The 23,143-nt window shown below is 47.4% G+C and overlaps 1 long non-coding RNA gene across 1 annotated transcript; it reads right to left on the bottom strand.

The window, feature by feature from the left end:
• Nucleotides 1–550: 550 nt before the first annotated feature.
• On the bottom strand, nucleotides 551–22,313 carry LOC138722471 (uncharacterized). The gene is made up of 4 exons (XR_011337707.1): nucleotides 22,163–22,313; nucleotides 14,513–15,013; nucleotides 9,245–9,335; nucleotides 551–591 (listed from the first exon to the last, which is right to left on the bottom strand). It is a non-coding gene; the product is annotated as an uncharacterized lncRNA (long non-coding RNA).
• Between the last annotated feature and the right edge of the window lie 830 nt (nucleotides 22,314–23,143).

Here is a 23,143-nt window from a genome sequence, read left to right as displayed (position 1 = left end):
ACAGACCAGAGCTGCTTTCTACATTGTCTGCAGCCCTTACAGATTTAATGTGGTTGGATTTAATGAGCTGCTCCAGCTGCAAAGCACTGTGTTGGACTGCTGGCCAGCAACGAGGTCTCATCCAGAGGAAAAAGGCATGTTAGTCCACAGGCTTTCATACATTTGGCTCCTGACCAAAAGTTGTAGTGCCTGTGTGCCCAAGGAACAGAAACCTTTGTACTTCAGTGCCTTCAGCAGGAACACGATGCCAGTTTCCAAAGCTCGTAGGAACAGGGCATTCTTGCTCACAACAATTTAAAATAGATTTGTTTACTCACTGTGTCATTTGGATGTGATGCTTTGCTCTTCTCCCGTGGGTAAAGGCAAGAAAGGGGAGCAGAGGATGCAGCAGTGTTTACTTGTGATATGGTGGTTGTCCCCATGGACAAAACAGAGCCCCAGCGCTGGTAAACGGAACAGACAAAGCTGGAAGGCCAGGGTCTGGATTGCTCATGATTCAAAGTTCATTCAGTTCTTGTAGAAAATGCCTCCCTTTAGCCACTCTCTTCTGCCTCATCCACATATTTATGTTTTTATGTGCTCACGGACACGCTGCAATGTAAGGCAGAACATTTTTACATATCAGATCCCATTAGATTCTCTAAAATCATAGAATTATTAAAGTTGGAAAAGATCCCTATGATCATCCAGTTCAACCATCAACACAACACCACCGTGCCTACTAAACCATGTCCCAAACTGCCCCATCTACATGTTTTTTGAACACCTCAAGGGATGGTGACTCCACCGCAACCCTGGGCAGCCTGTTCCAATGCTTCACCACTCTTGCAGCAAGGAAATTTTTCCTAATATCCAATTAAACCTCCCCTGGTGCAACGTGAGCCACTTCCTCTCATCCTGTCACTATATAAACTGTCACTATATAAACCTCTAGCAGTGGTTTGTCTCCTGAACCAGTTTGTTTTTTTTTTCATCCCATAATCCTGATACTCATCAGCGAATGCTTCCTGCAACTGCAACACCGGTAAAGTCCATGGACTGTTTCTAAAAAATGCAGAAGGCAGTTTTTTGAGGTGCCCCAGGCAGACCCACCACGAGCATAAGACAGCCAGGCTCCAGAGGAATTGGGTTCTCCTGGCTCACTGTCTCAGAGCATGGAGCATATTTCTTCTCGATGCCTGCCCTGGCCAGGCCCACCACAAGGGATGAGTAGCCAGGGCAGGTGAGCTGACTTGGCCCTTCTTCCCTCCCTGGCCAACAGTTCTTTATCTGTGGGTGGCCTTTCGGACTGCTGCGCTGATTCCACCCTGCTGGAAAACCGATCCATCCAGAAACAGAGGCCAATGACTCTCTCAAGGAGAGCTTCCAGTATCTAAAAATAGCCAGTAATCCAGCACAGCCAACATACACCGACTCGCTCATTAGGCAAGACCTTTTCTCCAGGCCCTAACACTGAAAAAGACAAAAGTTAAAAAAAAAAAAAAAGAAACTCCTTCTGGTTTTCCAGTGGAGCCCTCAGCCATAGGCCGCTAGCTCTACCATCCCACCACATTCATTAATGTTCACGGATACCCTTCCTCAAGCTCCGCCAGGGGAGGTTTAGGCTGGACATTAGGAAAAAAATCTTCACAGAAAGGGTCATTGGGCGCTCTTAGAGGCTGCCCAGGGAGGTGGTTGAGTCACCGTCCCTGGAGGTGTTTAAGGCACGGGTGGGCGAGGTGCTAAGGGGCATGGTTTAGTGTTTGATAGGAATGGTTGGACTCGATGATCCGGTGGATCTCTTCCAACCTGGTTATTCTATGATTCTAGGATTCTAGGATTCTAGGATTAGCAGACACATCCTCCCACTTGTCATCCTCTCCCAACCGTGCTCCTCGTTCTCCAAGTGAAACAGGGAGTTCGCCCATGCTAACCCCATCCCACTTCTGAAAACAGGGTTCTGGATTCCCATTAAGCACTATTCATATTGGAATTAGCCCATCTACTGGGCTCTCACCACTAGAGAGTCCCTGCCCCATGGGACCTACCCTCCAACCTGCTCCTCTCTGTACAGGCCACCTTCCCGCGTCCCGTGCCAGCAGTCCCACAGCCCAGGGTGGTCTCCTTTCTGCAGGGTGGCAGCCCCTGTGAGCAGTGTGCGCTCAGAATGCTAAGACCACAGGGTGCAGACGTATGAAGACCCATGGCTTAACCCTTCTTTCTGCACTTTGTCACGGGGATTACTGCAAGCAAGAGTTTCCAATTTCAGTGCTGTGAAAGCCCCCTCTGCGGATCCAGAAGGTCTGTCTCACCTGAACATGTTAGAGGAGAAGAGAGAGAGCAGGGGTGATCTCCTATTAACCCACTGCTTTTAGTTCCTGGAAGGAAGCCAGCGGTTGCATTTGGAGCCAGACTGCACAGCACAAGCCCAGGAAGAGCAATGTACCTTCTTCTCTCTCATTTCTGGAGTAACAAGGACATCTTGAGAGTCTTGCAGCCAGGTGGGGTTCTCTCTTCTGTGACTGAAAAGCACAATTATTTATACCTGGCGCTAAAACAAGTGATTAATCCCACCACTACCACCATCTCCAACGCCCTTTCCAGAGGCACCACCTTTTAAATCCCCCAAGGTTCCTCCAAGACCTGCCAAGCAGCAGAAGAAAGCTGCATTATGAAATACTTAGCATTTGTAGCTGCTTCGGTGCCAGACTAACAGTCAAGCTGTTCATTTAAAAAAAAAAAAAGAAAGAAAGAAAAAGAAAGAAAGAAAGAAAAAAAATGCTGTAGCCATAACTGTAATTCACGCTTAGCTCAGTCTATAAAACTTCTCCCTTCCTGGATCTAAGCCAAAAGCTTGAATTTGTAGTGAACTCTAAAGTTAAGTTGCCCTGGTGATAAATGCATCTGTGGGGAAAGAGAGGGGGGGAACATCCCCCGCCCCCCCCTAGTCTTAGCACAGTTCAACATTTTTGTGTAGAATTTGTGTATTTTCTAAAGTGGACACAGAAATGTACATTATCAAGGGGCTGCAGCAGAAAACAGAAATGAGAGATGGGCGGAGAACTAAATTCCAGCGTACGGGACTGCCATGAGGACTGGGGCTGTGATCACAGACAAAACCACAGATAGGTCACTTGGAGTCCAATAAGTTAATTATGCTATAAATGGGCCTTGACATACCTAAATTCAACCATCTTAAGGGAAAAGAGGTAGGACTGAAGCATCAGCTATATTTTTGGTGTAGTTTGACCTTCCATTAGGTGTCCAGGACTCTGCTCCTTCAATCCTGACCACGACAAAGTGGAGGACGTGACGTGAAGTGGAGGCTGTAACACCACAGAAAGGCAGAGATGAGAAAATCCCACCCATCCCTCATCTTCAGCGCAACACAAAATGAATGGACGATGGACGGTGACCCTGCTGGTCGCAGCAGGCTGGTTCAATCAGTCCTGCAAATGAGGAAAGAGGGTTAAATGCAAGTAAAGAACCACCAAGATAAACACAGATAAAACCAGCAGCCTGGATGTGGGTGCTGGCAGGTCATGAACACCTCACCTGCCCCAACACTGTCCCAAAGGAATGTTTACCCTGGCTTTACCATACAGTGACACCGTTAAAGAAAAGATGGCAAAAAATGTATTTCATACTGATTGTACCCAGAGAGGTGTGGGTCATGCCACATCTCTGATCCTTGGATGCTTGCTGTTTAGTATTTTTAGCCTTGACCAGCAGGTGACTGTTTATAAGGAGACAGGACAATCATCATCTTACAGTCTTCCCAAAAACATTGTGGCACCACCTGAGAGAGAGAGGAATTTCATGCTTATTTCTCATTGTTTTCCTAAACTTAATTTTGTTAAGGCCACGAAAGCCTCTGGCTCTAGAAACCCTTTTTCAGTCGCCCAGTACTATCCTGCAGGAACTCCTCAGGAAAGCCAAGCTCAAAGCACAAAGGACCCAAGGAAGGGCTTACACCAGTCCAGTGCCTCAGGCATGCCCAGCGTGTGAGAGGAGATGGAGCACATACCTTGGCCACAGGTCCCCAGCTCATGGAGCAAGCGTGCTTACAACCATAAAGTCATTAAAGATTGGAAAAGACTTCAAAGATCATCGAGTCCAATCCAACACCCTCCGTGCCTACCAAACCACATCCCAAAGTGCCACATCTACGTGTTTTTTAAACAGCTGCAGGATGGGGACTCCATCACTTCCCTGGGCAGCCTGTTCCAATGCTTAATCACTCTTGCGGTAAAGAAATTTTTCCTTTTCTAAACATCCACTGGTGCGACTTGAGGATATTTCTTCTTGTCCTATTGCTTGTTACCCGGGGGAAGAGACCAAAACCCACCCTACCACAACCCCCTTTCAGGCAGTTGTGGAGAGTGATAAAATCTCCCCTCAGCCTCCTCTTCTCCAGACCAAACACAAGTTCCCTCAGCCACTCCTCATAAGCCCCGCACTCCACAGCCTCCACCTGCTCCATTGTCCTTCACTGGACATGATCCAGCAGCCTAATGTCCTTCTTGTACTCAGGGGCCCAAAACTGACTCTCCCGGGTGCATTGCTGTGATCAGGCCATCGTCATCAACAGCTTGAGGCACCATCAGAGACATCCCCAGCACACGGCAAGGGAAACACCAGTGGAGTTTTTATCACCGTTTTCCTGGAGAAATGGTCATCTGGAGCCTTCCTCTGATGGCAGATGTGGGAACATGAAAGGAGAAGCAGGCGCCTCCTTTACCTCAGTCAACAAACGAAACACCTCCTTGCAGGCAGGTTAGAAAATAACATAAAATCTGCTGAGGACAAGTTTCCATTGATGGCAATGAGCTGCCCAGAAATGAGTCACGCAGGAACATTTCAGTCAAACCTCCCCCACTCCCACCAGGGAATTTGCAGACAAAAGAGGTTTATTTACATTTTTTGCTATTTTTTCTGTTCAGAAAATATTCAGATTTTGATGAGAAAATAAAACTGGAAAGCTTTTTTCCCCCTTCGTTTTTGCCCTTTGAACGATTTCTTTCACCACCTGTGTGGAATCATCAGAAGAAATACCTTGAGGGAAAGCAAGAGCAGGAGAAAAAGGAGCTGTAAGAGCTGGGGAGGAGAAAAGTTCATTTCCAACATACACAACGCACGTGCAAAATACTTCTCTGAGTCTGGCCATTGTGCACTTCACTCCGTGGCCCTGAGCAAATCTGTCTTCAGCCTCTGCACAGTAGAATTTGCACCCAGGGCTACACCCCATTTCTCACAGAGGAGAAGTGGACAGGTTCCACCAAACAACGAGATGGGGCAGGTTTCATCCTCAGGCAGGTGGCCTGTGTTTGCTCACAGTGTCGAAAAATCCCAAAGATACTGTGCTCAAACTGCTAAAGCCTCCAGAGGGTTTTCCATTTGTGAAGTTAGGGATCATGGGAAAGTTAGGAGCATGTTAAATGTGTGTGCGCCCTGGCTGTTAAATGATCAGAGGAAAATAAATCAGTTATGGAAAGTATATCTGCATGGAAATGAGGAGGGGAACTCCTACTGCAGTGAGGTCTATCCAGCACCAAGGACTATGGATTAAAACAATAAGTAGAGGTGATGTGGGATGGGATACCCGGCTTCAGCGAGTGCCTAATGCCCAGCCTTTGGTGGCTTTTCCCTTCCCTGTTCGACCCGTGGCTCTGATTCCTTTCACCATTCCTTAAACCTGACAACGGAAATCCTTCCCTGTTTCATACATTTCCTTCAACAAACCAAACAGACTACTTGCACTTGTGAGAACAATTTTTTAAATATCTATTTCAGTTAGGTTTAGATAAGATGCTGGCTCCAGCGGGACCAAAATCAATCCCCAAATTGAGCAAAGAAGAGACTGTGACACAATTTGCTAGATGATATGGGAATGTTTGTCCTTCACTTTATTGGCACGATTGCTGAAGACATTGAAAATGTATTATGTATAAGCTCCTAAGCAAAAATATGAAATACAAGGCAACACCAATGCTTTCATATAAGCTACAGCAAGGCTGTAGATCGTCTCTAGCAAAGGAAAGGTCCAGTACAGGCCTGGGGATTTCTTTATCACCAACAGAGTGTAATGCAGAGGAGACAAGTCTCATCTGAAAATGTTTCCTGTTCTTAAAATGTTAAACAACAACAGATAGGATCAGAATCTTTGCTCAAAGTTACAGTTCGTCAATCAGTTTCATCCTCTCTTCTTCTGGAACAGAATCTGCTGTACACTCAGGTGTGCCCACCAGAGAGCTACCATCAGCTTACTCATCAGCTAAGAGTGATCTGTCTATGGATGGACACCCTTTCCAGCCCTTTCCATATCGTCTCCATCCTCGGCTGAAGGGAGAAGCAGCTGCCCTAGTGGAAACACTTGGTTGAATTTTGCTGATCCAAAAGGAGGAGAACCTAATACTATAGGAATAATTTCCGTATTTTCATAACCATCAAACATTTGCATCAGTGGGAAGCAAATCGAACTCAAAGCAGCAAGAGCAGCTCGTCTCAAGGCAAGGCTGTGGTTTAAGCAGCTGAGGGCAATGCAAGTGAAAAGAAAGCAGACTCCTACTTAGTATCTAAGTCCCCACCTCTGCCTTGTGCTTCATGATCTCTGATGCTCTCTGAGCCACCGTGTCCTCCCCTTAATGGGAAGATGAGGATTTCCTAACCCCTGTGCCATAGAAAGAGCCAGAGATGCTGTAAAAGGCACTCAGCTTTCATTCAAATACATACTGGGGACCTTATCATTGGGTTGAAAACTTTGAAATTGTGAATGGGAAGGCAAAAATGAAAGAACTGGACACACGGATTGGTTTTAATCTGATGCTTTGTAAAATCCATTCAGATCAGGAACTAACAGAGAGACCTGACTCCCGATTTCCTAATGCTTATTGCTGGCAATGCTGGCATGACACTTTCTCTGCCTTTTGACTTTGCTTGAAGGTCTGTCAGGCAAAGAACATGGTTTCTTCTGTGAACAAGTACAGTGCCAAGCCCAAAGGGAGCAGGAATCACACTGAACTCCTGGCATTTGAATGCTTCTGGCTTTTCTGCATCAGTGCATCCACACTGCACATTGCTGGGCTTTCTTACTTCACTCCAAAGACGTAAAATGTCCCAAACTAGTGTTTTTCTCCTGCCACACAGAGAAGTCATACAGTGAATAGTTCATAAAAATCATAGGACGGTTTGGGTTGGAAGGGGCTTTTAAAGATCATCTAGTCTGACCCATGAAGGCACGTCAGGCAGTCCAGATCCAGGCCCAAAGGTGCAGCTCCCAGTGACTGGAATAGGACTTCTCTCTCAAATGAGGTCTGCATGAAATTTGGTCTCACCAGCATTAAGCAACAAACTCACAGACCTGCGTTAGTGATAAAAGGCTTACTGAGTCACCCATGGTAGCGTCCACACCTCCACTTTCCTTCAGAGGCTGCGCTTTTGGAGATGCTTGACTTCACCGCTGCATCCAGTTAGGAACAGGCATCACGATCTCCAGTGCTGGACGTCTGTGAAGAAAGCAGGCTGTGGAAGTAGCAAGTTCTGGCAAAAGCTAGAAAGTGCCATTAACTGAAAAACAAGCATGGGACTACGCAAAAATAGGAGACCGTTTCATAATGTGCTCACATAAACAGATGAATTAAGCCTGCTCTCCAGACGGCTCTAGCTATATCTGCCTTGCGAGTGCTTGACTTTCCCACCTTAACACTGTGCTCTTAGCCTGCTTTTTTCTTTTTTTCCCTGTGCATTGTATATAGAAAATACAGCCGCCCGCACACACCTCAGCTCTGCAGTAAGAGAATCCCAGTGTTGAGTGAGTGCAGGCACTTACGGGCTGACACAGAGTCCCCGCTGCAATCACAGGGGTCTCTTTATAGAGGGGCTCTCCGTGCACGCGAGACCTGGGCCAGTCTAACTGAATCAGCAGAGAAAAATAAACATCCTTCTCTTGGAAGTGCCTAGCACAATTTCATTAAGCCAGGCTACGACTGCGAAGGAGCCGGATGCATGTTTATTGAATTGAGCCCGAGGAGAATAAAAGGGGGAAAGAAGCCCCCGGCTGCTACGGTGAGGGGGGAGGATTTAAGGAAACTAAACAAAGTGAGAACAACCCCCCTGCTCGAATCCCAGGGCTAAAAAAAGAAACTACAAAGTCATTTTCAGACGTGATTTCTGCGGAGGGCAATGTGAACATGCTGCGGTTTTAAAACAATTAAACGAAGAAAGGTGTCTTTTGGAAAGAGGGGCACAAGAATTACGAGTGTGTTTCCAACCGGCGGCATTTCTGCCTGTTTTACGGCTCACTCTGGACACCAGCCTACCTCCGAGGTGGAGTGTGAACATAAAACATTTCCCCGATTGTTTTCCCCGCTCCGATGCGGCGATGCCGAGCAGCTGCGGAGCGACGCGCGGGCGGCCTTCCCTGGCCTGGCTTTCCCTCGCGGTGGCAGGGCGCAGGGGTTTAGAGCTAATTAAGGCATGAAAATTGACTCTCGACTCCACACATTTAACCACCTCCCCTTGCTCCCAGACCTTTCCAGGGAAGAGGTTTCTGTTTCAAGCTATTTCAGATCAAACCCTGTTCATTTTTGGTTTGTTTTGGATTTTTTTTCTTGTTGGAAGTGGCTCCAGAGAGGCCATTTAAAATGTTTCAGTTACCAAAAGTCAGCTTCCAGTAAAGAAATAACACTGACTGCTCTGATAATCCCTCTCACAGTTTCCCTCTCCTCCCTCAAGTATTGCAACATTTCTTTTAACGTATGTCCTCACCATAGGAAGGACATGGATCTGTTGGAGCAAATCCACAGGAGACTACGGAGATGATCCAAGGGCTGGAGCATCTCACCTATGAGGACAGGCTGGGAAAGTTGGGTTTCTTCAGCCTGGAGAAGGCTGTGAGGAGACACCAGAGCGGACTTCCAGTACTGATAGGGGCTCCAGGAAAGCTGGGGAGAGGCTCTTCATCACAGAGTGCAGGGAGAGGACAGGGGGGAATTGTTTTAAGCTGAAAGAGGGGAAATTTAGATGAGATCTTAGGAAGAAATGTTTTCCTGTGAGGGTGGTGAGGCACTGGCACAGGTTGCCCAGAGAAGTGGTGGCTGCCCCATCCCTGGAGGTGTTTGAGGCCAGGCTGGATGGGACTTGCAGCAACCTGATCTAGAGGGTGATGTCCCTGCCCATGGCTTGGAACTGGATGATCTTTGAGGTCCCTTCCAACCCAAACCATTCTGTCATTCTATTATTCTATAAATCAACCCCAAGTTCTTACCTCTCCCCAGAAAAAAGAGATCCTGGACTGGAGATGCATTAGAAACGTCAACCAGCTCTGCTTGATGGAGATACAGAAAATACAGCCAGTTCTGCCTGAAGGACATGGAAATGTTTCATTGGTGATCAGAACAGCAATATAGCAATAGCAATAATAGCAGTAAAAAAACCCATATTGCAGATCCACAGGTATAAAAGTGTAATTTTAGCTTTTGGCTTCTGTTCCTACTAAGAAACAATAAAAGGAGAAATGAACCAATTAAATGAAAAACAAATGGTACCTAACCAAGTATAACAAATTCTAACATGAACAATGGCATGCACAGGAGCACTCAGAGAAGACAGGCAGGCAGGACATGGATCTGTTAGACTGAGTCCAGAAGAAGCCATGAAGATGATCCAAGGGAGAAGCACCTCTTCTACGAGGACAGGCTGACAAAGTTAGGATTGTTCAGCCTGGAGAAGAGCAGCCTCCAGTACTGAAAAGGGCTGTAGGAAAGCTGGGGAGGGGCTGTTGGTCAGGGAGTGCAGGAACAGGACAAGAGGGAACAGTTTTAAGCTGAAAGAGGGAAGATTTAGATTAGAGATCAGGAGAAAATGTTTTCCTGTGAGGGTGGAGAGGCACTGGCACAGGTTGCTCAGTGCAGTGGTGGCTGCCCCATGCCTGGAGGTGTTCAAGGCCAGGTTGGATGGAGCTTGGAGCAACTGGACCCAGTGGGAGGTGTCCCTGCCCATGGCAGTGGGGCTGGAACTGGATGATCTTTAAGGTCCCGTCCAACTCAAACCATTCTATGATTCTTTGCCACGGTGCTGATTCCCTCCTGCAAGAGTCCAGCAACTGCCTCCCCTTGGCTCTCTAAATCACTCCCTGAACAGACAGAGCGATGACCCCCTCCCGGCCCCACTGAAGCTGCAGGAGCAGTGGGAACACTGCAAGATGCCACAACATGAAAAACATCTCTAGGAGGTCAGGTTTATCTCAGCCTACTTTTAATATCAGCAGCATCCCTTCCTAAGGTCAGGAGTGTCACGTTACACAGTCCTCCTGGTGTGAGAAGTGGGAAGGAAAGACAGCATAGCCTCTCAAGAATATTTTAGCTGGGCTATAAATACTGATCAAGCAGGCTGCCTTCCCTTCCTGATGCTTCACAAAGCTCCTCCAAAACCAGGAAAACACATAAGGAAAAAGCTATCCCCCACCTGGCTTCAGGCTGCAACATCTCCGCGCCCCTGAGGAGCCTTTTGCAGAGAGAAGAGGGGTGTTGTAGCCTGGGAGCTTTGCAAAGCTGAGTGAGTAGATTTGCCACACGTTACTGGCCTGGGTGGCAGGCTGGGGGCCAGAGATAATTATTATTCTTAATTATCTGAGTAGATTTGGGAGCACCAATGCACCCTGCACAATGCAGAGATGGATCAATACAAACCTTTTAAGGCTTCATTCCTCAAAGCGTGGAAATTCTAATACAATGCAGTTGTCTTTTTTTTTTTGTTTGTTTCTTTAAACAAAAGCTAAAAAAAAAGTAAATGGCAAGAAAGGCAGAAAAACTACATCTGGTTGTCACCAGAATCTATGGGGTATGGAATCTGATACCCATCGCCTTTATCTGCTCAGGGTTTGACAAGTAAAAGGAGCAGATTATGGTAGATTTTCAAAGCCTTTTTAACAGCGCAGATAACTAAAAAGCTGAATACTCCAGTCTCAGCCTTATTAAAAGCCATTTTCATAACCATAAACTAAAAGAACAATGTCTCATTTTATAATTAATACGTATTGTTATTAATAGATTTAAACAAAGCTGGCTTTCATTCCTTTATTAGTGGTGCATTTGGTGAAGCACTTAAAGGGGCCAGTCCAGTGTACACATATAACTGTTTTAATTACATCCTGTGAATTTATTTTTCCAGGGAGAAATATTTCTCAGGGAAAATGTCTATAAAAGTAACTTTAGAAGCAATGTAATTTTGTGTGTGTTTCCTATAGGAAATCTGTTTAGTTTAAGTCCCAGGTTCTAACACTCTCTTTTATACAGCAGTGTGGCCTGAAGAATGCTGCTGACAGCCCCGTTAAATCCTTGTATCTCTTCTGAAATGAAACTGCTGATGGATTTGTGAGTAGTATCTTCATGGGACTTTGCCTCCTCCCTTGTGACTGGATTTTGCTTGCAGAACGACTCCTTCACAGACATCCCCCTGTAGAAGGAGGCATCGTACCTCAACAGGCACTCCAGGTGTTGATTTACGTGCCCATGCTGCTGTTGTATTTGTTATTTTTACTGTCCCTTATTTAACTAGGGACAGCCCCACAGGAGCTTGACTGCAGTTTCCCAGATATAAGAAGAAAAACTTTATGGATTTCACAGCCATCAAAGTGAGAGTTCCCAGGAAATGTATCCTCCAGGAGGGGCTTTGGTCAGGCTGGAGTGTTTATTTCATTCCCCTTGTAAGTGGCAAAGACAGCTGGAAACTCCAGCCCACAGTCAGTTTGTCACCCTTAAACTCCTCATTTCTGGAGCTTTTACCTATCATTTCACTTTCTAACTTCATCCTAACATTGGAGAGTTAGCAATCAGCAGCATTTCAGTCCCCTGCCAAGAAAGAATCCATGTTACGCTGGGTGACTGAGTGCAGACTACAGGGACAAGCACACTCCGGCTCCTTGGTCCTGTCTGGCTCTTCTCTGCAGAACACAGGCTGCTCTCCATTTGGCACAAGTCTGTCTCTGTCTGGAGACGTTACTTGAGTTCTGCCTGGGATTCTGGTCACACCAGATCTTCAGTAGCTTTGACTTTTAACACAAGGTGAGCGAAAAGCTATTATCTCCCTACTGCTGGAGGCTGTAAATCAGCTTTTTCTTCTCTGATACTCTTTAGCACTTAGCTCATCCTGCTCAGGTTTTGCTCTATGCCTCATCATCATGAAAGAGTAGACTTGAAGAGCAGCACCCCAGTGAAAAGACTGACGTACCAGCACGGTGATGTCCTGCTTGGAAAGACTTTCTCTGCCTTGCATCCGCAGGCCACTGATGGGAGGAGTTGCACCAGGTCACTTCGGAGAGGAGAGCATCTTTGAGGAAAAGGGCCTAGCTTCTAGGAAGGCCAAAGGAAGGCAAAAGCAGCTCTTTCTCTATGTAATGACAAGGAATTGGACACTCCAGAGTGGCCTCTTGCCAGCGCAAAGCATGTGTGGCCTTTTCCAATCTGCACATGGAGTGTTGCACTTGGTTTTCTTCTAAGATGCTTGAAATAAGGTCTGCCCCTCTGCACCCTGATCCCAGTGCAGCAAAGGAGATGCATTAGGACGTGGGACGGTGACAAGAGGTGTGCAAATAGGCACAGGTACAAGGGTAGAGTCATTTGTCCTCAGACTCTGGCCTCCAGAAGAGTGGCCAGCTGTACAGCTGGAAACGTAGCCTGGGTTTGTGCATGGTCCTTGAAGAAAAGCATGGCTGGAAATTTCTGATGGCAGTAGTTGTCCTAATAAAAGACAGTTCATCAGCTTAAGAGAAGACAGAGTCTTCAAGCTGAGTCACATGCTGCTGCTTCTGTGCTCCTAATTGCCTTGGGTTGCTTGGCCACTGCCTTCAAAGCAGCCCTAATTCACTTGCTGTGCTGCCAGATCCTTTGTCAGAAACATCCTCTTCCTTCCTTTTCCTCTTCATCATTAAATCAGGAGAAGTAAATCATAAAATCACTACAGTTGGATAAGACCTCTAAGATCTTCAAGTCCAACCATCAACACACCACCACTGTGCCTACTAAACCATGTCCTGAAGCACTTGGTCAACGTGGTTTTTGAACACCTCCAGGGATGAGGACTCCACCACTGCCCTGGGCAGCCTGTTCCAATGCTTCACCACTCTTTCAGTAAAGAAATTTTTCCTAATATCCAATCTAAACCTCCCCTGGCACAACTTGAGGCCATTTCCTCTCATCCTATCACTTGTTACTTGGGAGCATGGGGTCTTGCAAGTAGGTGTGATTAGCTCTCTGTGAACTTATTCAGCTCTTGCTGCTGTAAGGTTTCACCACCTTGAAAATTACATCCTTCCAGAATAGAGACGAAAGGCTCCGAGTCATTTCAGACATGGGAAAAAAAAAATACGGACAAATTAGCTTTCCCATACGCAAAGGATGGTGGATCAGCTTTGCCAGCTATAAAAACCTGTCCTGGTTACTCACCCGTTGTGGTGACAGGACACTTTCACTGTTCACTTGAGATGGTGCATTAGCAGTACCACAAATTAGCCTGTAAGGACTGTTCTTTAACTGCAGGAAACGAGTCTTTCAATGCCACGCTGCCAAATACACTTACGAAACACGCAGAAAGCACTGTAGGTCAATAACACAGGAGGAGAAAGACAGTTGCACGTGATCATATGAAAAGCAAGTCTCCCACAGACAGACAAACAGGTAGTATTTGTCCCGGGGTGCATCAAGCACAGCGTTGCCAGCTGGTTGAGGGACATGGTTGTCCCACTCTACCTCCACCTTGAGTAGTGGGTGCAATTTTGGGCACCACAGTATAAAAAGGATATAAATCTACTGAAGGGTGTCCAGAGAAGGCCATAAAGTTGGTGAAGATGTATGAGGAGCGGCTAAAGTCACTTGGTCTGGTTACCCTAGAGAAGAGGAGACTGAGAGGAGACCTCATCACAATCTACAGCTTCCTCACAAGGGGAGGAGGCATAGGTGCTGATCTCTTCTCTCTGGTGACAAATGGGAAGACTCGAGGGAATGGCAGGAAGATGCACCAGGGGAGGTTTAGGTTGGGTATTAGGGAAAGGTTCTCCCCCCAGAGGTTGGTGGAGGCCTGGAACAGCTCCCCAGGGAACAACGCCCTCAGACACATGGTGTGAACACTGCGGTCGTTCTATGCAGGGACAGGAGTTGGACTCGATGATCCTTGTGGGTCCCTTCCAGCTCAGAACATTCTGTGATTACTATTGATCTCCACTGGCACTGTTGTAAACCCTCGCTCCACTCTTGTAAACAATGCACAAAGCTGGTGCTGTGCTACTCATTTAAATCAAAGTGATGGAAGGGAGATGGCCTGCCCTAGACTGACAGAGATCTGCTGCTGAACTGGAGAGGAAGCCAACATAGTGAATGTTACTGTGTTCCCATGCCAGCATTCTTATTGTTTTGACTACAAGCCTTTGGCAGGACTTGATGTCTGATCTAAATTTATCTGGATTTTGGACTGACCTGGGTCGAGCAGCTCAGCTGAGTGGCATCAAATAAAAAAAAAAGTCTCATCCACTCCTACTTACCTCTAAGAAAACCTGGATGAAGTCATCTCATCTCAAAAGGCTGGACCTTCACCACAGCAGGTGCTGAAGTTATGGCTGTGGTCTGAAAGTATCAACTCACCTAATTAACTCCTAAAACTCAAAAGGAATGGCAAACACGTTGAACAGATGAGATGGGAAACAGCAAGGCAAGCAGTTCCTAAGCACTTTCCAGTTGGATTGGTTTGAAGGAAAAACCCAAGCTTGGAGCCAAGGCACAAATAAAAGGCCTGGAGCTCTCCAGAACAATGTGAAGTCGAGGGTTGAAATGGAGCATCCCATCCCATTGCAGCATGTTTAACACTGACCTCAGAGTGTCTGTCTGGACTTGGAATGAGAGATGCTACTCTGAGTCGAAACCAGACGGCAGTCCAAGGCCCTCCTTGGAGAGGCTGGTGGAGAAACCTCCAGATCCATCCTGCTTTGCACAGACTGAAGACAACGCTGTGAGGGGTCAAAGCACGGTGGTGGGGTCCTGTGTTTCTGTCAAGGATATGTGAAGAAAGGACAAGAAAAGAGGGCAAAAATACATTATTTTTATCTCTGGAGTGCAAAGGAAATCAATCTGCTTTTACAGGAGAAAGGCAACCTTACAAGTTCTTTCTTGCTCGTAAAGACAAGGCTCCAGCTCTTGCTCGCGAGTGCCATGCTCATATATTATTTTTTTCATGGTTTGACTGTGAGAGGTCCAAAAGAATCCCAAACCAATCTCAAACCATCTTTCCAATGCTTCTCATCCACGCACATGGTACTTTACAGCTTGGTTACCCTCTCCACGCTCAGGACCTGGAGGAAGCCCTTGCAGGCTCTCATGGAGCCCACTGCCTCTTGGCCAATGGACTTTCCAGAAGGATGTCAGCACACACTTCTTTACGGTGGCACAGAACCTGCACCCAAGCTGTCATGAAGCAAGAATTACAGAGAAACACTTTTAAGCAACTTCCTCTATGAGCGATTAAAAGATTTATTGTCTGATTTGAAAAGAAACAGTTTAAACGCTTAGGACAAAGTGCCTCAGGCTGCAACTCTTTGCCTTGGTTGAGCTCTTTAATGGTTTCCACACATCAAAATGTTCAGGCTACCATCAAATTCCATGCCCCTCCTGGCCTTCCTGACAAGGCAAGGACACCCACCTGCCCTGTGGCTGAGGAGAGGGAGATGTTAAGACTTCATCTCCCATCACCCAAGCTAGATTCTCCAGCCTCTGGCTTGCATCTCGCTGTTCTGTCCCTGGGCAGTAACCATCCTGTGACAGCACCAGGCATTAGGTCATTTCCTTCCCTCCTTCTCTCCAATGGGGTTTAATTAGCTTTGCCATTGTACTCCTTAATTTGACTGTACTCCTGGCTTCTAGTTTAAGCCCTCCTTTTGTTGCTGTTACGAGCCCTTTAAGACACAGCTGTAAAGCTCTGCAGACCATATATCACAACACTTCATAATCACACTTCGATTTTAGTAACATGACAGAAAACAGCTCATTCCTAGTAACTCAGAGAGCCTAAAAGCAGCAAACCAGCACGCAGTAATAAAGTCAGGAGTGAGGCACTTTGCTGGAGCACCACTGCTCTCCACCACTGTCCTCACTGATCCTCAGATGGACCTCAGTGGGACGAGGCTGAGCCCAAGGAAGTTGAGGGACTGGGAGCAGCATCTCCTTCCCAGGTTCTTGCTGAGCTACATCAGGTCTGCGTGAAGGCGGATGACTCCTAGTGTGCATCTTCTTGGCAGGGCTCTGTGGCTACGCGTTAGGATGAGGTGGCTCCCTAAGGCACCTTGGGAGAAGTCCTGCATTTCTATGAGGACATGTGAAGAAAGAATAAGACTAAAAAGGAAAAAATAGATTTTTTTTGTATCTCATGAGTGCAAAGGAAAACAAACTGGACATGTAAGGACAACAGACAGTCTGCCACTACAGAAAACTGAGTCCAAACATCCTTTGGAGCATATATACACATGTGTAAGCACAATAACCCACCAAAAATAGGCTGTCACTATCAGATCTTTCCACTAATTGAACAAGCAAATACATTTCCTTACTTATTTTAACTTAGTCCACCCAGAAGGTGGGTTTCTGAGGCCCCGGACTCCAGCAGGAGCACAATTCATCACAAAGAGGACAATGACAGCCAGACATTGTGCTCATTGGAAACCATCCAGGGAGCTGAAAAGCACTGCTACCCTTTTTCTGAGCTGATCAAGATCAGCATGGGATGGGGTTCCTCTCCCGTCACGTCTTTATACATCACCTTGCGCAGCAAAGCCTTGATGTAATTAGCCCCTTTAGCTTCAAGGACATCAATACTGGCTGCAAAGCCTTATTCCCTCCCTACGGCTCCCAGCTGCAGACCTCCAACTTGCTGCAACTTTCTTCTCCAAGGACCCTATTTCTACCTCCAGCAGTCAGAAACGGCGTGGTCAGCAGGTCCAGGGAGGTTATTCTCCCTCTGTACTCGGCACCGGTGAGACCGCTCCTCGAATCCTGTGTTCAGTTCTGGGCCCCTCACCACAAGAAGGATGTTGAGGCTCTGGAGCGAGTCCAGAGGAGAGCAACGAAGCTGGTGAAGGGGCTGGAGAACAGGCCTTATGAGGAACGGCTGAGAGAGCTGGGGGTGTTTAGCCTGGAGAAGAGGAGGCTGAGGGGAGACCTCATTGCTCTCTACAACTACCTGAAAGGAGGTTGTAGAGAGGAGGGAGCTGGGCTCTTCTCCCAAGTGACAGGGGACAGGACAAGAGGGAGTGGCCTCAAGCTCTGGCAGGGGAGGTTCAGGCTGGACATTAGGAAAAAAATTCTCACAGAAAGGGTCATTGGGCACTGTTAGAGGCTGCCCAGGGAGGTGGTTGAGTCACCTTCCCTGGAGGTGTTTAAGGGACGGGTGGACGAGGTGCTGACAGGCATGGTTTAGTGTTTGATAGAAATGGTTGGACTCGATGATCCAGTGGGTCTATTCCAGCCTGGTTATTCTATGATTCTATGATCCCCTGGTTTGCACAGCAAAGGGCACTGCAGTTCTACCTTCCTTTGCTGTGCAACGTGGACTGCAGCACAGTCCTTACGTTTTCCCTCCTGGCTGCACGTTTAAGGCTCTGATCCAACCCTCGGAGAAGCTTGCAGAGCACTCACCATTGACTCAAGCACGTTTTGGATCAGGTGCTGCAAGTCAAATTTGTCCCAGCCAGACACCAGTCACCAGGGTGCAGTTTTTGAAACTAAGTTTAAATATTGAAGCCTGGGCCTGGGTTTGGCTCCTTCAGTGAACTTTCAGAAAGCCTCTCCTCATTTTGCTTGGCTTCTTCACCAGTTGGAGCCGCCTGTGGGTTTGGTAGTGGTTCAGGTTACTCACTGATGGCCTGTTCTTCTACCTCTGCCTTTCAAGAAGAGTTCACTCCAGGATTTATAACAGGTTTTTGATAGCACCCTCTGTACTTAAATCTGTAAAACCATTTCAGTTTAACCACCTGTTTTCACACGCTCATAATTTCACAAAGCATCCACCTTTTGGGATAAAATTTTCCGTGCTTCAGCTTTTGCCCAAGGCGCTACTTTTTTTTTTTTTCTTTAAATAAAATTCCAAAAGAGGAAAAAAAAAAAGCTTGATTCAAATCCATTCCACATTTCTGCACTTCGCCTGAGGCAAGAAACTTGCCCCATTCAAAAAAAAAAAATTTCTAACCACACTTCTTGTTGTGGAGCATAAAGGAAAAACTGATGTACAAGAGTTGCCACAAACATTCTAGGAAGACAACTGGAGCCCAGCTATGGGCTGAAAACCCTGATCCACCCCAAAAGACTTGAAAATAAGGTGTCTCTCCTTCCCTTGCTGTCAGGCTGTGGGTGGTAGGAGCTGATGCAGCTCCACCAGCTTGCAGCGCAGCTACCGGCGACAGCGTTAGGGAGGTGGCTTCTCCATCTCAGGAGCCACAGTCAGGCTGTGACCCAGCCTCTCCTGGAGCCGATGGGAGCTCTTCCACCAAAACAGCTTTTTGGTCACGCTTGCAACTGCGTGACTACTTACAGCCTGGGTTCAGAGCCCCCTGAAGTCTGTAGGAGCCTTTCCAGTGACCTCAGCTATCTGAGCAGCTGTGGTTCAAAGGGTTGACGGGGTCTGTGGGAGAAGCCGGCACAGCTTGTAAAATACGTGCCAGGTTTTTATTTTATGTTTCACTCCCTGCTCTTCAGGACGTCTTAGGAAATGAAATGCAAAAGAAATAACACCAGGGCAATACTCAGGCTGTAAGATCAGGCAGTCAAAGTAATCAGGAAATTGTTTAAAAAACTTTATGTTGGTCCAGAAATGTTGTCTCAGCTTCCCTGAGCCATTCCTGTTTTCCCTTCTGTTAAAGGTAATTTACCACTTGTCTTACTTTAATCTGTCCTCATTCCTGTCACCGCACTGGTCCCAAGCCACCCTCAGGACCCCAGACACGGCAAACGGAACAATCCCGATCCCAAAGGAGGGGTCTGCCTGCCTCTCTCCTGCCCTGTAAAATCTCCCCTGCAGAGCTGCGCCTCTCATTGTTCCCGCAAATTAATTTCTGGTAGCACAAATCTCTCTTTCACTCTGAGCTCTGGTTAGGAAACTCAGATGTCCAGCTTGCAGAAGAGGATATGGAAGAAAGAGATTCCTGGTACCAGCATCGGATCAGAAGAACTGAGAAGCAGGAATATTCACAGATCACAAACTAAGGCTGGGACACAGCACAGTTACTTGCAAAGCTCCTGCAGGCCAACCTGTCAGACTATCCTTCCCCAAACCTAAGGCTCGCGGGGGCAACCAGCCTTCCTCCAACATGCTTACAAGAAGCATCAGGTCCTTTGCCTCCCACGCAAGCTGCTCTCAGCAGTCAGGAGGCAGGTCAGCCACTCTCCTAGAAGACTTGTTGGCACCGTCCTTTTCACTCAATAGCAGCTCTAACACCACCCCTTTCAAGTGACCCTGCTGGTTTAGGTGTCTTTTCTGCCAGTGTCCATTAAAAAAGTCTCTTCGGTACCTTTCTAAGGATGGCTTATGCCCACACTTAGAATCATAGAATCATAGAATCACCAGGTTGGAAAAGACCCATCGAATCATCGAGTCCAACCATTCCTATCAATCACTAAACCATGTCCCTCAGCGCCTCGTCCACCAATCCTCTAAACACCTCCAGGGAAGGTGACTCAACCACCTCCCTGGGCAGCCTCTAACAGTGCCCAATGACCCTTTCTGTGAAAACTTTTTTCCTTATGTCCAGCCTAAACCTCCCCCAGCGGAGCTTGAGGCCATTCCCCCTTGTCCTGTCCCCTGTCCCCTGGGAGAAAAGCCCATATCCCTCCTCTCCACAACCTCCTTCCAGGTAGTTGTAGAGAGCAATGAGGTCTCCCCTCAGCCTCCTCTTCTCCAGGCTAAACACCCCCAGCTCTCTCAGCCGTTCCTCATAAGGCCTGTTCTCCAGCCCCTTCACCAGCTTCGTTGCTCTTCTCTGGACTCGCTCCAGAGCCTCAACGTCCTTCTTGTGGTGAGGGGCCCAGAACTGAACACAGGATTCGAGGAGCGGTCTCACCAGTGCCGAGTACAGAGGGAGAATAACTTCAGGATTCCCTCACAAGTCCAGTAATAAGCTGCTCTTCCAATGCCTGAGATTCAGCTTCTTGCTTTAGATATCTGCACAGATGTTTATCTTCACCACACAAAGCCTAGCACCATACCCAACACCTCTTTTCCTGTTAGAGCACAAAAAGCCTCAAGACCTCTAAGGCAATCAACCCCAGAGGAGTCAGAGTCAACCACGAAGAAACATACGTGTCAAGTAATCCCTGCTTTCAAGTCCAGAAACACTCTTGGGATGCTCCATTTCTATCTCCCAAAGCTTTACAAAAGATACAGCTCAAAAGATGACTATTTCTTGAATGACTTTAGCAGTATCACAGTCCTCTTAGTCATCTTTACCACCCAGGGACTTCAGAGCAAGGAACAGGACCATCACCAAGTGGATGCATTGGTGGTTGACATGCTTGACCTTGTAGCTTTCCCGATCAAGTGCATCTACAGCCTGGGCAACGAGTGCAAGAGTATAAAAGGAGGCAGTCAGAGTAAGTGCTGTAAGGATACAGAATCACAGACTCACAGAATCGTTAAGGTTGGAAAAGACCTCTAAGATCATCCAGTCCAACCATCAGCCCAACACCACCTTGGCTACTAAACCATGTCCCGAAGTGCTACATTTACACATTTTCTGAACATCTCCAGGCATGGAGACTGAACCACTGTCCTGGGCAGCCTGTTCAGTGCTTCACCACTCTTTCAGTAAAGAAATTTTTCATAATATCCAATATAAACCTCCCCGGCACAACATGAGGCCATTTCCTCTCAACCTGTCACTTGTTACTGGGGAGAAGAGACCAACACCCACCTTGGTACAGCTTCGTTTCAGGCAGTTGTAGAGGGCAATAAGGTCTCCCCTCAGCCTTCTCTTCTCCAGGCTAAACAACCCCAGGTTCCCTCAGCTGCTTCTGCTAGGACTTGTTCTCCAGCCCCTTCACCAGCTTTGTTGCTCTTCTCTGGACTTGCTCCAGAGCCTCAACGTCTTTCTTGTACCGAGGGGCCCCGAACTGAACACAGGATTCAAAGTGTGGCCTCACCAGCACCAAGTATAAGGAGGTATGAGGCCCGCAGTCAGTAAAGGGGTGGCAAGAATCCAGATTCGATGTTGGATGCAAGAAAGGGCACTTTGCACTTGCACAAAATAATGAGGGACAAATTTTCTGGGCAGGCTCTGGAAATGAGCTGGAAGTGAACTCCAGCAGGCATTAGACACTTCACACAAAACCTCCTCCCTTCTCAGCAATTTTCAGCCTTAATTTGACACAGAAATCTGCACTTAATAACCCAACACTTTCCAAAAATGTTGTTGCCTTTAACAGCGTAAGAAAACCTTCTCCTCCCCCAGCACTGGCAGGAGAGTGGGACTCGGCCCTACATGGCTATCCAGCCACCCCATTGACACGAACCTGGGGAGAACTTCACACCTTCTGGAGGGGGCTCCTTCCCTCTTCAAGCATGCTTCTCTCCCACGAGGGAGACATCTCTCCTGCATCACGCGGTGGCTTTCCCACCAAGGCCAGCCCGGGTGGCAGCAGATGCCGAGACCAGCAGTGGAAGTTCGCACTGCGGGCTGCATTGGAAGCAGCTGGATGCCCTCGGGTGGTCCTGTGCTCCAGTTCTCTCCACAGCCGCATACTGAGAGCCCGCAAGCCTCATGCAAATACAGCACATGATACCTGAGAAAGTGACATTTTAACGAAATAACACATTTAACGCGCATTCCCACACAGCTTTCGGTCACTCCTACCAGCAGATATAAAACACAGCACAATAGAGCAGTATTTAGCTGTGAGAGACCCTGCTCTCTTACCTGGTCTCACTCATTTTGGCTCTGAAAGACAAGTATCCTATTAACATGGGCTGAGTTTACAACCCTCCATCTAATGGAGTTAAACACAAAACCAGCCCCTTCTTGACACTTCTGTGGACAGGAATGGAAAGCTGAGAGCCAGGGAGCACTAAAACTGGAGGAGAACACCTTTCCTTCCTCCCAAGCTACCTGATCGGCACAGGGCTACCTACGAACTGCTGATGTTGGGTGGCCCATGAATACCTTCTGGCTCCAGGGCTGGTCTCCGGCTCAAGGTGTTCCTCAGCAGAGCTGCCCCTGCAGCCACCGGGACTCCATAAGGGATGCTGAGTCCATTGAGGGGGCATTTCTTGCTCTCCTCTGCCTTGTCTCACTATTTCCACACATGGTGACACCCACACATGGTGACAGATACAGTTTCATCACACTGAAAACCTGTCACTATTGGAAATCTCCCCTGTCTCTTCTCCGCTCAGTGGCTTCCCCGCAGCCAGGCTCCTCAGAACCACTTTAAATGAAGGTCTCTTGGTGCATCCTCCAAAACAGGGTTTGCTCTCCTGCCAGGACTTTCGCGCGTGGACCCATAGCTGTTTGCTGAAGACTCAGATTGTTGGGGCACAGATGAACTTTTATTGAGCTCCTGCCCTGCTAAGGAGCAAGAAGCAGCATGAATAGAACTCTTCGTGTAACTAGAGCAAATAAACCTTCCTGCTATCAAACTGCCCACCCCAGGAAGGCCTATGCATCTTTGATCAACCTAAACAACATCCATGTCTCCTTGCAGTCCTCTTCCCACCTCCAAGCGTAACTCTCAGTGAACAGACTGGCCTGCGAGAGGTGAGCACATCAGAATGAAATCTGGAAAGGATGCTAAACGGAGGGTGGGAAGAAAACCCCTCCTGCAAGAACTGCAGAGGAAAATCAAAGCACAGTTGGATTTTACAGCCAATTATAACACAGCAAGAGTCATCTTGAAAGACAGATGAGCTCCGCTTCAGCTGCAAAAGAATTCCAGATTAACTGATATGTAAAAGGGAACAATTTATTTTCTTACTGGTCCTCTCCTCCCCCCATATCTCTGCAGAGAGAACACACAAAGGGCCCCGAGTCTGCAGTTATGACAAACCCAAAGAGATGTGGCAGCGCAGATTTATGTTGCCCTTACAGTAAATGGGTGATGAGGGACTCCTGGCAGCACAAGAAGCCATGAGGTCTCAGCTTGCT

The sequence above is a fragment of the Phaenicophaeus curvirostris genome, chromosome 7 (assembly GCF_032191515.1).
Source record: "Phaenicophaeus curvirostris isolate KB17595 chromosome 7, BPBGC_Pcur_1.0, whole genome shotgun sequence".
NCBI classification, from domain to species: Eukaryota; Metazoa; Chordata; class Aves; order Cuculiformes; family Cuculidae; genus Phaenicophaeus; species Phaenicophaeus curvirostris.
Note: the sequence above shows the minus strand (reverse complement) of the source record. Positions and strands in the feature narration are given on the sequence as shown.